General features: G+C 25.8%; 1 long non-coding RNA gene across 3 annotated transcripts in view; it reads left to right on the forward strand.

Moving 5' to 3' along the window:
* The first annotated feature begins 6384 nt into the window (after positions 1–6384).
* Positions 6385–16234, forward strand: part of LOC107438752 (uncharacterized) — a 42794-nt gene continuing 32944 nt past the window's right edge. Inside the window, exons 1-4 of one of the 3 annotated variants that reach the window (XR_011636235.1) lie at positions 6387–6427; positions 9120–9178; positions 9752–9932; positions 10253–10347. This is a non-coding gene — a long non-coding RNA (uncharacterized lncRNA). Of the gene's footprint in view, positions 6428–9119; positions 9179–9751; positions 9933–10252; positions 10348–16234 lie in introns of all 3 variants that reach the window. The other 2 variants (XR_011636233.1, XR_011636234.1) reach the window with 2 other exon arrangements.

The raw sequence follows: 16234 nt of genomic DNA on the forward strand, positions 1-16234 counted from the left end.
TTGTATGGCATATAAATTCATAAAGAGCATTAAAAAATAACCAAAATTAAGTGTTCCTTTACTGGGAAATTTTGTGCTCCTTCACTGGTAAGAGCTGTTCCTTCACTTTGTCTTCTTACTACTTGTTATTGGAACCTCCAAAACTTTAAAACAAGTTCTCTAAAAAGTTTTTTACATAATTTGCAGTTAGTAGCAAATATGTTGACACTGTCATTTAACTAAAATTACGAATTTTGAAATTAATATGATTTTTTAAAAGGCAAGCGAAGCTTAAGTGTTCCTTTACTGGTTAGTTTACCCTATCTCGGGCTTGACCATTCTAAATGAATGATATGACCATTCCATATCATTTTTCATTAAGAGCAGAAGTATTTTTTTCTTCTAAAAAACAATATCGATTTAAAATTTTTTTTTTTTTTTTTTGTAATGAAATGAGTTTGATTTGTAGACGTTTCCTTATTTTAGGAGTCCGGATTTCTGAGCTCATACTGTACTCTATATATGCATCACAGAAAAATATTTAATCGATGCACTAAAAATATAATAAATTAATAAAAAGTTTGATTTTGAAATGCTTAATTTTTATTATTTACACATGAAAATAAATTATTGGAGCAATAAGACTTGAGTATGTATATATATCGTATACCCCGGCGTATAACGCGCACCCGTAATTTCTAATAACTTTTTTTAAATTTTAAGATATACTCTTCATATAACGCGCACGAAAATTTGGAATTGTTAAGTTTTCAAAAATATATTATAGAACTGCGGAAAAAAAAGGAATATTTACTTTCGCAAATAGGAAATATGGATGAGACCCCAGTCATGTTTGACATGATCGGTAATAAAACAATTGATTTAAAGGGAGTAAAATCTGTCAACGTAACAACAACGGGACATGAGAAATCTCATTTCACCGTAGCCCTTTCTTGATTAGCGGATGGAATGAAACTGAAACCAATGGTTATTTTTAAGAGAAAAACTTTTCCCAAATGTAATTTTCCAAAAGGAATTTTTGTTCATGTCCACAAAAAAGGCTGGATGAACGAAAATGGTGTTAAATTGTGGGTAAAAAATGTCTTTAGTGTAGGGCATGTTTAGGTCCCACCTTACAGATAATACAAAAAAATTGTTGAAAGAATGTAACACCGATATGGCAGTTATTCCGGGCAGACTGACACCATTAGACGTCTGCTTAAACAAATCATTTAAAGCCAATTTAAAAAAAACAGTGGAACACTTGGATGTTGGAGAGCAAGAAATCTTTTACCAAAGGAGGACATATGCCTCATGTAAGTTTGAAAACAGTGGATATTAAAATCATGGGATGAAATTAAGCATGAGATGGTTAGAAAATCATTCAAAAAATGCAGCATTTCAAATAATCTGGACGGATCAGAAAATGACTGTTTATTTATGGCTGAGGGTAACACAGATGATGAAGACGAAACAGATTGTGATGGTGTGCCTGAAGAAATAACAGAAGACGAATATAATGAACTATTTATGTAATAACGAAAATCAATAAAGTATATAGGTAAAGGTATGTTATTTCTTTAAAATAAAAGTATTTTTTTATAGTTAAATTTTTTTAATCTATAATTTTTTATATTCCGCGTATACCGCGCACTCGTAAATTCCAATGTTAATTTTTGTATTAAAAGTGCGTGTTATACGCCGGAATATACGGTATGTATATATATCAGGGTTCAGAAAAAGAAATCCAAGGAGTCCAAAATTTAAATACTTTCCGTGAAAGATAATCCTACAGTTTTTTTTAAGATCAAAAAAGTAGTTACTATAAAGAACTCGCAAAAATGTATATTTTGCATAGGATATTTTTTTCTACCCCTTTTTGAAAAAAATTTTGACTTTGTCAAACTTCATCAAGAAAAATAAAGTTCTCACTTTCACACATAATACAGTAAATCATTGATTAAGTTTGCTTGTAACATGTAAAATTAAAATTATTTGCTGTTATTTGTTTCTTATAACTCTTGCAATTCATTTTTTTGTTTAAAGTTTTTCTTAAACTATTAGATTTTGACAGCTAATTCATATCAATTCGTTCTCCTGCTTGGACAGCAAATTCATCAGCTGACTTAGTATATTCATCTATGCAACACAATACTTTAAGGAGTTTCTAAGGACTAATTTGGAAATCTCAGTAGTTCCAAGTACTCCTTGGAGACCTTTTTATTTCCAAGTAATTTTTAAGGAGTATAAGGAGTCTGTACGAACCCTGCCAGGGTTCATACAGAGATCAGAAGAAGAAATCCAAGGAGTATCCAAAGAGTCCAAAATTTTAAGGACTTATCAAAAATTTAAAAACTTTTTGTAAAAGATAACTAGACAATTTTACTTTTAATTAAAAAGCAGTTATTATAAAGAATTTGGAAAAATGTATATTTTGCATAAGATATTTTTTTCCAGCCCTTTTAAAATAAATTTTGACTCTGTCAAACTTCATCAAGAAAAATCAATAAAGTTATCACTTTCACACATAAATAAATACATTTTCCAGTTTCAAATATTTTAATAAATCTTGTTAAAGTACATAGTAGAGATGTTAAAGATTAACACAAAAACTTTCTGATCTTATATTTTTAAAATTGAATACATAAGAAAATCTACGACATTTTATAAAAAAAAAAAAATTTCACACTAAATCATTAATTAAGTTTGCTTGTAACATGTAAAATAAAAATTATTTGCTGTTATTTTTTTCCTTCTAACTCTAGCAATTAAATTTTTTTTCTTTTTAAGTTTTTCTTAAACTATTAGATTTTGACAAAGTCATATCATTTCGTTTCCCTGCTTGAACAGCAAATTCATCAGCGGACTTAGTAAGCTCATCTATGCAACGCAACAATCTAAGGAGTGTTAAAGGACTAATTTGGAAATCTAAGTAGTTCCAAGTACTCTTTGCAAACTTTTTTTATTTCCAAGGAGTATAAGGAGTCTATACGAACCCAGAATTTCAGTTTTTAATTTACTTGAGCATAATTAACAAGACTGCTTTGGATAATCCATTCTCAACCATACTTTTGAGAAAAACATTTATAAAAGCATACTCAAAGAAATGTAAAAGAAACAATTAAATTTTTGGTTAATAGATAACTAGAATAAGATTAAGAATAATATCTGGAATAGAATTTTTAACATCAAGAAAAATTAAATAAATTCCAAACAGCTTTCTTTTTATTTGCTCTGCAGCTCTCTTTGACAAATTTTAAATTATTACTAAATCTGACTATAACTGATCTGATGTTTTAAGCTTATTGCAGAGATGGAAAAAAATGAAGGATAAGGTGAGAAGAGGAAGATATTCAGGTAGGCAAGGCTGCATTGGAAGTGGATATTTAGCATTGTGGTGATGAATTTGATAGATTTGTGATTGCACAAAAGGGGAAAAATTATGAAGAAAGTGGTAATAAGAATATTATTTATGCAATTAAGGTTTTATTGGTGTTTTGCATTGCTTTTAACATGTTCTGAAGAGATTTAATCATGAAAGTTTAGTTTTAAGATGGAGTATGGAGTAATGTTTTTTGATTGGAGAAAGAGTATTAATGTTAGCATTATTACATTTAAGAAAGAGATTTTGAATATACGTTGCTTTTAATATTAAATAGTGTAGTTGAGTGTTGCTTGTCAGCCTGAGTTAGTAAAGTAGCTATGAAAAGTTACTATTTTGTAAAAGAATGATTATTTATTATTGAAATTAATATGGAAACGCTACGGTAAAATACAGCCTCGATACCATATTTTTAGTTGAGCTTTTGTTTACTTATATTGGGGGATTTTTATTGCTTCATTTTTATGAAATTAAGGGCATAAGAGTAACAAAACTGTACCTGGATAAAACATTTGATACAGAGATGTCATTTTTTAAATTGTATATAATGCTTTAGTTTTATGAAACTTGTGGCAGAGTGGTAACAAAATGTTCATTTGCTTCAAACCGCTAATCAAAAATTGAAAATTGTTATTAATCAGTATGAGATGAATGTGATGATCTCAATTATAAATTTTTTTTTTCTTTTTCAATTTTTGAAATCATATCTATCATAATAAACAAGACTTTGAAAACAAAATTGTTGCAATCCAATAATGTGAGAAAATTACAAATTACCTACATCAGTAATACAGATGGAAAATACAGATGGATGGATTTTTATAGCATGATTATTTTCTTAGTATTTTTTTTTTATTTAAGACAGTTCAGGGGCTAAATTGAAAACGCTATAAGCCACTTTTGGTCAACCAGCCATAGGTGAATTCTTTAAATTTTTCATTCATACCTTTTCTTTTAATCTTCTGCTAAACTTTTAGAAACTTCCATACAATTATAGTGGACACTAATGATAATCTTTTAATGCTGTATTAAGTCCCCATGGACAACAAAGCAACTTCAGGAAAAAGGGAGGTCACCTTCAATTTTTAAATTATTATTATAATCTCATTGATAAGTAAAGTTTAAAACAGTTTTATGTCAAACTTGAAGGTGAAAAAAAATGATTGTTCTTGCATCTAAGAACAATTATCTGTGTTCTTTATGGTGTTCCTTGTTTCAATGTATTATATTTTGTAGAATTGTGTTCTAAAAAGAAAAAAAAGGTGACACAAAGTGCAATAGAAAAAAAAGATTTATTTTAAAACAATTAACATTAGGTTATTTTTTATTATTAGAAGTAAGAAAAAAGGAATTAAAAAAAAAATAATAGTCTGTATTTTAGGAAATATTTCGAATGGGCAATTAACTTACTAAACATTTTAACTCTTATTTGCTTTTAACAATATTTTATCACTTTACATAAAACAGAAAGTGAATTAAATCATCTTCATGATTCTCTAAATTAATTTTTTAAGAAGTACACCAGATCACTATGAAGTCCTTATAATAAAAAAAGTCCCAACAAAAGACTGAGATATTAAAAAACATTAAAAAAAACTAATACAGAAATTTAATTTTTAAAAAAAAGGTCCCAGTTACCACTCTTATGAATGTCATTGTTTGATAATGAAATAATTGAAATAAAAAAGCCTCACCTTAATAAATGCAATTCTTTTACCATTTGAATATAAAAATATTCTGAAGATTGCAAGAGAAATCGACTGAAGGACTGAGCTTGAGTTTCCCTAGTGGTTATCTGATCTTCAAAGCAGAACATGCCTAGCAGAGACATTTTAAAATATATTTAACTTTTTTACAAAATGTTATATATATATATATATATTAGAGGGTCATNACCATAAATTGCTTAAATTAATTCTTTTTATCCACTGTAGAAAGAAACAAAAAATTGTTTGTTGCTGATATGTACAGAATAAAATTGTGTATAATAATCAATCATTAAATAAATAAAAAATTTTGATTACATCCAAGCATATTACAATCATACATAAATACATCATACATATTAGTGTTGCAGGAAAATCTTTCTAAACAAAAGAAAAAATTTATTAAAATTTGAAACAGTATAAAGGGATAAAAGAAAAAAGAAAATCAAGGAAATTTTACTACTTTGAAAAATAGCTAATCGAACAAAGGATTGATGAAAGGTTGATCTGTAAGAAAGAAACAAATAGAGTAAAATAAAGCTGTAACAATAGTTTCAACTACTATTGATATTTAAATTAATTTGATACTTCAATATACTTCTTAGAAATTTTATATAACTCCATTTGGATCAAAAATTACTAAACATAAAATAAACCACAAGATTTTATTTTTCACAAGAATGAAGCTCAAAAATTCTAAAATGTACTCAAGATCATGAATAGACAGGAGTTCAAGATTTGCTTTGATATAAATCTACTTATTACATTAACATTCAAAAAGAAATGAATAGTTATAATTTTGGAGAAAAGGAAGCAGACGAGTTGCACAGTGTTTAGTCTTACAACATTTGTCGGCGAAAGTTTTTCGACCCATGTTCAAAATTACCTTTTCCGCACTGAAACAAATCTTTGTGTTTCTGCTTTTGTGAAGTCCATAATAAAGTGGAGTCTTAGAATCAAAGTAGTTTTAAGATTTCGCTTTTGCCATTAAAGCTGCCTTTACCACAATTATTATTTATTTTGTTGCTTGTTTCACTTATTTTTTGCATGTTTGTGAGCTCAATTATATAACTACGGCTTAAAAACCAAAGCCATGTATAAAGACTTTGTTACAGCTTCCACAGCCGTCATTTGTATTTGTTTATTTTATGCAAGACATTATAACAATTTTTGAGCTTTATGCTGCAAAATTTTGAGCTTATAGCTTTTTAACACATTGCAGTGATTTTAACTATAGTACTATGTAAGCTATAAATTAATGTTATATTTTTTTTCGATCACAGCCAGAGGAGAAGCGGACCCATCAATCCATCATAACTTTACAATCAATTCACTGTTGGAAGTTTGAAAGTTGGTGGATGTAAGCTAAAAACTTTTTCAAACTAAAAGCTTTTTATTTATTTATATATTTCTTTAGCAATGGGACACCCAGAAATTTAAACATTGCTTGCCTGCTTCATTTTCTATTTAAAATGGAGAATATAACTCAAGATAAAATTATTTAAAAACAAAAATTTTATGTTTTTTCTGCGAAAAAGTAAAAAATAAAATATTTTGTGTAACTTATAAGAATCAAGTTGTTGTAGTTCCAGTAAATTTTTAGGATATTATGTTTATTTTATACACAGTTTATCCGGAAATGTGTTGCAAGAATTTATTATAAAAGGTTTAAAAGGAAGCAGATAAAAAGTCAGTGCTTCTCAAAAAAAAAGAAAAAGAAAAGCATGAAATAAGCCACTAACTTTTCATCTGCTAATTCAAAATACCTAGCGATTTTTAGGAAAGTAGGCAAAAATTGTCCTTTGCAGCCGCTGTTCGAATTTCTGGAGGCTAGTACAAACAATTCTAAGTTAGATGTACACACACAAAATCTTCATTTTATTATTATACATAAATGTCATTTTGTATGTTAAAAAAAAGGGGGGGTCTGGAAGTTATGTTTTACTGTCAATTGTCTTATTTCTACTTACACTTTTAAATTATGTTCCCCCATTTTTTAATAAACAAAATACGTATATTGTGCTTGGGATTGCCATAGCAAATCTTGTGAGCCAATTCAGGTGATTCATCTTGTTTTTGAATGGACAAATTAATAAAATAATGAATTTAAAGGCTATTTTTCTTGCTTTCAGTTTTCTTTTCTTTATTATTATTTTTTTAAAATTATGTTAAATCAATTAAATTAATTTTATTCGAAACAACAAAGTATCACAAACAATTTGTTACTTTGTGACTATTAATTATAACCTTGCAATGAATTTTAAACTTGGCTCAAAAGAAATATTTTCTGTACTTATATCAGTAAATGTATGTACAGAGTATTTGAAAATGATCACCTTTAGTGCATATATTTTAAACCTTTCTCAAAAAAGTTTAAACATTTAATGATTGTAAATTAAAATTTAAATGAGAACAAAACAAATATATATAAATGTAATGAATCACTACTGAAGAAGGTAGGACTTGAAAGACCAGAACTTATGTGAAGCCACTACTGGGGAAGTACTTTGAAATTTAAAGTTGACAAAAATTTTATTTTTAAGCATATTTTCTTTGTATACTAATTTAAATAAATTATTTGGGCATTACTAAAGAACGAAAATATAAACATGTGAATAAATAAAGCTCAAATATGAAAATACATTTTCATTTGTGCTTGATCCACATTGTATTTTGCTATAGTCTAGTATTGCCCTCTCCTTTTTTGGCTATTTGTGTATAGTTTTACTCATAAGGAATTATTTTAAAATAAGATTCAAGGTTACTTCAAGTTTTTCAAATTTATTCCTATTAAAAATACTTTTTATAAAGAATTCTTTGGTTGCCATATTTTAAATACTACATGGTGCGTAGCATTTTTATAAAATGATTTACGTTTTTTTAGAGCCTTTAAAGGTGCTTTTTCCATTGAGGGTTTGTAAAAAGTGTTTAATTGTCCTTCTTTCAAATAAAGATTTTTTTTTGCTGTGTCAATCATCTTAAATTACAAAAAGAAGCTTGATTTTTAAAATTTTTTCTGCTATATATATATCAGTAACTTGTTATTTTATCATGATTATGTAAAGTCTTTGAAAATAACTTTGCATTTTGTTGATTATATGAATGAAGAACTTTAACCCACTGGCGGTTAAGGAAATGGGCAAAATTGGGAGAATGTTTCTCCCCTACACACAGTTCCCCTATCTATTAACATGGGAAAACCGGTTTTGCTATGCAGAGAAGACTGCAGGTTAAAATGTGACTTTTTACGTGCAGAACCGTCAGTGGGTTAAACAATAGGAAGAAATAATTTTTATTTCTGTACATATCCTAATTATGATTTTTTTTTTGTTGTTGTTGATGAGTGATGATTTTTTTTTAATGCTTAAAACGTGCTTATTTTTAATATACCTTGTACATAATACAGAGTGCTAATACAGAGTCCATGTATTATATACCTAGTACAGAGTGCTACACATTCTGTACTAGGTATTTGCCAAGCCTAAGTAAAATGTGTTTTATATAATCAATTTAAGATGAATTAATAAGAGATTCATTGATATGTAATTGACCTTGGAAAAAAATAAGCATTTTATCTTAAAGTTTTAAATGATTCTTTTGAAACACATTAAAATGAAATGAGTTTCTACTTTTTAAAATGAAATTTCTGTTATAAAATCTTGTATGCATGATACAAAGGACATCTTTGTATTAGAGTATGAAATACCTTATTCGTCTTCTTGTTGTAAAAATAAATACATTTTATTGTATCCATCTTTGAATTTTATAATGAAATGAGCAGAAATAATAATTTTAAATTTCATGTGATGCAAAATATTTTATGACATCTTTGTCAACATCACAGCAGAAATATGTTAATTTAAAACTGTATCAGAGCATTAACTGCTTTTTTTTAAAAAAATCTTTTGTGAAAATAATTATTCATTACATGGGATATGTAATGAATAATTATTTTTTATATGATGTATATTTACTTTTTATATTATAATATAATGATTAAAACTATTAAATTTTTTAAATTAATTTTGTTTTTTGACTATTTTAAATTTCAGATTTCCCATGATACAAAGGATTCTGTGACATCATTGTCTGTATCAGAGCATCAAATATTGTAATTTACATCTTTTTTCTTTTGCAAAAATAATTGCTTCTTACATTTTAACATAATTTTATTCACTGTATTAAAGCATAATTTGTAAAAAAAAAATTTAAATTTTGAAATAAGTTTTGTTTAATTTAGTATAATTTTTAATTTTAGGTTTGGCATGAAAAAAAATATTCTATGATTCCTCTATCTGTATCAGAGAATGAAATACTTTTTTTTAAAAATCTTTCTTCTATAAAAATATTTACTCATTATATTTTCATGTATATTTACTTTTTATGGTATAGTAAAATTTTTAAATTGCTTAAATTTTTTTTCTTATATTTTAAATTAAAATTTTTAGATACACAAAAGATTCTAGGACATTATTGTCTGTATCAGAGCTCAAAAAATATTTTAATTTTTTTTTTTGTTCTCTTGATGTTAAAATGTAATCAGTAATATATATATATATATATATATATATATATGTAACAAATAAGTAAGTTAAAAATATAGAGAAAATATATCTTTATCAGCTCACACGATTATATATATATTTTGCTTTCTGACTTTTTAATATACATATATATATTCCAGCAACACAGTGTTTAGGGCGGAAAGAAATGCAATTAAAAACTGACAAAGCACAGTACATTGAGACTGATATAATAAACAAGACAGGTTGGATTCCGGGAGAAGTTAAAACCTGATTATTAGAAATGCTTTCAACCTGCAACTAAACCTGTTTTGTTTGTTCCATCCATCTTCCTACATCATGGTTTGTAAAATTTTGATAGTCCTTAATTTTTCCTCACCAAAACATTAATTTACGACTCCGATTGTGTTTACTTTTTTATTTTCATTTTTAGTAGATTCTGAAAATACATGTTTAGAGAAGTCTTTACAGAACATCAAATAATTATAAATTTATATTGATATGAAAGTTACAATATTTCATACCACTAACTAAAACAGATCTATTCTCTGATTAAGTGATTGGAGTTAAATTTCAGAAATATCATGCATGAAAAATTCTTATTTGAAAATTTAGTGTGCTATCATTTTTAAATATTTTTTCATTATTGTAAATTTTTACAGTTTTGTCAGCTAAAAGTCCTTTGAAAATTTTCAAATTCTGGCATATAAGTAACAGTCGAAGAAAATTGTTGAGATAGAGAGAACTTTTTATCTTGGTAAGTACTTTTGAACTACATTATAATTCAATGCATTTCCTGTTACTGATACTTATAGATATAGTTATAATTTATTTGAAAAGAAATACTATAATAAAAAAAAGTTGATTACAAGAACTTGGTTCATCCACTTCAATTACTCTAAGTATTAAAGAAATTTTTTATTGATATACAAAAGACTGCTCATTTATAATTAGTAGCTCTAAGTAAGTAATTTTTCCAAAACATATTTAAATGTATTTATATACTGAAAGAAAGAATAGGTTTATTTTCAAAAGAAAAATTATAGAACTTAAAATTAGTTATCAGTAAAAAATAGTCTTAAAATCAGTTATGTGTCCGTAATTATGAAATTATCAGTAATTTATTCAAGATACTTTTTGTTTTAACAATCCTATGAAACTTTTATAATTAATTGCTAAAAATATATAAAATATTTATAATAAATTATTAAGAATAAATTAGAGCAATCATTTTTTTTTTTCCCGACTGACAACAGATGTTAGGTTTAGCTGCAACCCTCTTTTTAAGAGAAATTTTAATAACTCCTACTATTATGTATCAAAATCACATTAAAAGAAGTAACTAAATTAATACATCACTTTTTATTATGTAAATTTCAAAAAAATAAAATTTTCTTTAAATAAATTGCTTTATTGCAAAATATTAAACATAACTGAAAATAAAATACATTTATTTAACAAATAGTTCTGTATTTTCAAATGTAAATATGAAGGGTTTTCTGTATTAAAATACAGGATCAGCATCTAGAAAAACATAATACACAATTAAAAAACTAAAGTAATTCCAGAAGAATGTTATAATCAGTAATTTAGAAAAAAACTTTCCAGAAAAATATAATGAAGTAATCATAGTTTACTAATGCATCATAAATAAGGATCTTAGTAGAATAAAGAAGTTACCGTGGGCTGTAGGTTGTCAACCCAATTTATGTTTTAAAAAAAACATCACTAGGAGCACAGAAAAGTCTCCAAATAGTCTTCTTCTTCTGACAATAGTTTCTTTTCCGGGCAAAGAAAGTCTCCTCATATCAAAANAAAAACAAGATTAAAAAATACAAAATTCTCGTATTTATTTTTTAAAAATAAGTACAATTCCTAAATTAACTAATATAAACAAAACCAATGGTTAAATAACGCAATATATTTCATACCTAAATTATACGGGGGAAACGATAAAATAAAAGGAAAACTTATTAATCTAAATAAGCGCACTTGAAAATTATCGAACCGAAACGATAGTTAAAAAAGGCACTAGCATAAATATTGAAACCTGGAAAAAGGCAACGTCAACGGAATTTTAAAAAAAACCTAATGATAAAATTTATGAATAAAAAGAAATAATTTATTGAGTGCGAAATTTATCGTGAAAAGAAAAAAAAATCAAACGTAGTGAAATCAGAAAAACAAAACTGCAATCTGCTTCATAAAATAATCCTATGTTTAAATTAATAAACAATTCTCCTTTTATTTATTTATTTTTGTTGATAAAAACACGATATTTAATTACAGCAGATGTGATTTTACATCAATAAAAACTTGCAAATGATACGGCACTTGAATTTATTCAGAAGAAAAAGGTTTTATATTTATTAATCGATGTCAAATAGATGAATATATTTTTCTCTTTCATCTTCTGTTCACTGATAAGCATGCAATGCGTTTCCCCCACCCCCCTCGTAAATTAAACAGAAAACGAAATCAGCATGCCACACCCTTGAGCTTGATTGACGGCCTAAAGGAGAAAGTAAAACATTCCTCCCTTCCCTGCCTTCAAGGTCACAGAAGAAATTATGTTTCTCTGGGTAAACGGGGAAAAAAATTCTCCCCTTCCTTACATTTTCCTCTACTCAACTTCAAGGATGAGTGCATTTCCGCTTTTTTTCATAATCGTTCTAGTTTGAAATGGCGGGAAAAACGGTCAAAATTTTTCCCGGTTATCTGGATACCGGATAAATGGTTCTCTACTGTAATTGCAAAAGAACGTTATAATCAGTAATTTAAGAAAAACTTTCCAGAAAAATATAATTAAGTAACCATAGTTTACTTATGCATCATAAATAAGGATCTTAGTAAAATAAAGAAGTTACCATGGACCATAGGTTGTCAACCCAATTTATGTTTTAAAAAAAAACATCACTAGGAGCACAGAAAAGTCTCCAAATAGTCTTCTTTTTCTGCCAATAGTTGCTTTTCCAGGCAAAAAAAGTCTCCTCATGTCAAAAATAGTTGTGAATAGCAACTGTGGCAACTCTATATGTATATCAAATTAAATTTTTTCTGCCACGTTTTTAGATAAGTCATTTTATGAGAAAATAAGTTTTGCAAACAGCTTCCTATTGTACCATACTTAGTAAAGTTAATTGTATATAAATTCTTAAAAATGCCACTTAGAAACTAAAAATAGAAGCCTTGAAAGAATTATATCTCTTCCAGCTATGCGAAAGAAATATAAAATACTCTTAAAAAGCATTATCATCAAATATTAAAGCAGTTCATTTTATTATAAACATGTTATTGCAATTCAGTTTATTGTAATAGAAGTTAATAGTTATTTTACAAGTTATTTATAACATTATTTCAAAATAAATGAAACATAAAAAGTCTCAATTGGAAGGGAAATAAATTTATAGATTTTCTTAAGAAATGAAAACTGTAGTTTTTTAAAAAACCATAAAAATATCTATAAAATTTTCATTGTAGTAGATGTTTATTTGGGAGAAAAATAGGGATAACATAAATCACATTAAAAAACAAAATCTTACAATAGGTGATAGATTTTAGTAATATACATAATAAAATTAATAATATGAAAATATTATTTTTTAAAAGAAAGTTAAGATCAAAAATATTTATTTTCTTGTATGTATCAAGGTTTTTAACCCCTCAAAAAAAAAAAAAAAAAAAAAAAAAAAAATGGATTTGTTTTTAAAAGTTTTCAGGGTCTGTTTTCCACTTTTGCCTAAATAAAACTTTTTAGGGGAGGGGTATTAACTAAAGTCTTTCCTTTCTTTAAATCAATTATTTACTTATTTAATTTTAATTATAAGACCTTTTCTACAAAAACTTAGTGTATGTATATAACTTCTGAGCAATACAGAAAACAAACTGATTATAGATTGTTTAAGTTAAATTTAATGTTAATCTCAGGTCTGTTGATTGTGGTANTCTAAATCATAAAAAAAATAAAAATGAATGTCATGAACAATAAGAAACAAAGCTAACGAATATTAATCTAAAGAAACAAAGCTAACATAATATTTTATCCCTGCTCTTAGAAGAGGATGTATTACAAATTTTTTATTAATACCATTCGGATAAAATAAAACTATTAAGTTATTTTTTTTTAATTTCAATTAATTATTGAATTATAATTTTGCAAAAAAAGTATTCTTTCAAACTAAAATTGTTTTCTTGAAAATAAAGATTAAAAAAATATATATATAATTAAATTTTCTATTATTCGTATAAATACTCCCAGTTTGATTGTAACAAAATGAAAAAAAAAAAAGTTTTCTTACATACTTTATAATTTTCAGCTTTCTTGCTTTTAGGAATTTGTAGTTTCAAATAAACATAAATCAACAGTTTTTTAATGTTTACGTAGAAATGATTTGCCACAAAATCATCTATGTTAAATGGCAACATTTTGTTCAGAAGAAGCTTATTTCTTACAGGACAGGAAGAAACTGGACAAAACGGAATAAAATAAAAATGACTAATACAATTGCTCAACAATAGGTGTTATAACTAAAACAAATTAAATTTATAGTAACAGAAAGTTTATCATTAGGTTTGAGAATTCAATATGGGCTTTTAATTGTATCTATGTTCAGTATGTGATTTATTGATTTAGTAGTATTAATAAAATTCAGTTATGTTATTTTGATTGTTCTTTAAATATAAAATTACAATTTAATATATTCTTTAAAATAAAATAGCAATGATAAGCTAGCTACCCTTAATTTCATTAGAAATTCATGCTTTTTGTTTTACTTATGTATAAAATGATAGGTTATTAAAACCACAAAAATTAGCATTATTATTCAAACTAATTTACAGTTATAAACTGTTCAGAAAAAAAGCTCTTTAAATATTTTATATTTTTGTTTGGAAAAAGTTTTTTCCACTTAGGATGGAAAAAATCTATTTCTTTGAGGGTTTTTTTTTTTCATCACTGGGAGAAATTTGTTATACCTGATGTAAAATAAAGCAAGTCAATGACTCTAAAAAAAAATTTAAATTAAAATAGACATTCCATGTTTTTGTAGTTTTTAAAATTAGTTAAGTAATGTAATTATTAAAAGAGTTTAAGTTTATTTTTATCTACTTGTTAAACACACTTTGCTACAGAAAAAAGTATCTATGGTTTCTATCACCAGTGTAAATAAATCAGTATTGTACTTATCCAGTATATGCTTATATTCCTTATTGTAATTTCCGAATTACATTTTTAATATTATCTAAAGTATTTTTTTCTTATTTATATAATGCTGCAATATGTCAATAAGAATATTGTTAAATTTAAAGCTCCATTATATTAAATTAAGTAATAAAAAAGTTATTTTATTCTTCAAACTGTTTGTACTGAAACATACCTTTAGTATTTTAGTTTATATTTATGGAGTCTGTTTTTCTTCATTTGTCTTGTGATTTTTTAATATTAAATTAAAAAATATATTTAAGTTATTTTAATAATTTCAATTTAAAATAAATTATTTTAAATTGAAAAAATATAATGCCTTGAATATTTCACTCATTTATGTTAAAATTGTGTGGGTTCAATAAATAAAAAACTGTTTATTTTGGAGCATAGTATTTGTATGTCCGGCTTTTTCTAGTCATGTATGTCAGGCAATTCAAATAAGTTATTATAAAATCATCCAATTTTGATACCCGTATTGAAGATTACATTTTATTTTTTAATATGTTCGTGTAACTGAAGTTAAAATCACTAGATGTTGTGGATGTAAGCTGTACTGCATCTATTTCTAATCACTGTCATAGAAAACAAAATCTTTCTTTGTTTGCATGAATATTATGTTGCAGATTTTTTTAAAAAGTTTTTCAACTTTAAATTCAAACTTTTATTTATAATGCTTTTAAATTAATTTCTAATTCCAATTAAATATTAAAATATGTTGTAAAAAGTATAAAATCATTCGAAATTGTAATTTTAAAACTGAAAATATGTATGACAGTTTAATGTTATTTACTGCCATGCAATCGCATTTCATGAGTCCAGACTTGAATCTACTAACATTCAATTTTTATGGATTAGACCATCAAGAAAATTATGAAATGCATTTTAATGGACAGTAAAAAATAGTAAAATTAGGAATAATCACCATGCTAAGAAACAAAAAACTTTAAATTTACCACTCTCAAAATTTAAAGTGAAATTCTAAAGAAAACGCAAAAATACCAGGGATGTATAATGACAACATTTTATTGGGGACTAAATCTGATTGAAACACATTTTTTGTAATTGCGTATAAGCCTTATTTTTTCTTAATAAAAAATATCTTTTTAAAGGCAAAATACTTTTTATAAATCAAAATACAAATTGGGAACTTTGTGGCGATACACAAAACACTTAAAAATTTATTGTTTTATATTAGGACTTGTCCATACATATTAAAAGCTGAAAAAAATAAATGGTCACCAGACAACACCAGTGAAGTTTCAAAGCCTCCTTCAAAATCATCCTAAAAAATGAACTCAAAAAAGAAAATAATTTATATTTATAAAATATAGAAAACAAAAGTAAATAAAAGAATCCTTTCATACGAAATAAGCAGATGTTTTGTTTTTATTTACTTTTGGAGTTATAATAGTTTGCTGAAATAATTTAAATGTTTTTTAAA

This window comes from Parasteatoda tepidariorum, chromosome 2, assembly GCF_043381705.1.
Source record: "Parasteatoda tepidariorum isolate YZ-2023 chromosome 2, CAS_Ptep_4.0, whole genome shotgun sequence".
NCBI classification, from domain to species: Eukaryota; Metazoa; Arthropoda; class Arachnida; order Araneae; family Theridiidae; genus Parasteatoda; species Parasteatoda tepidariorum.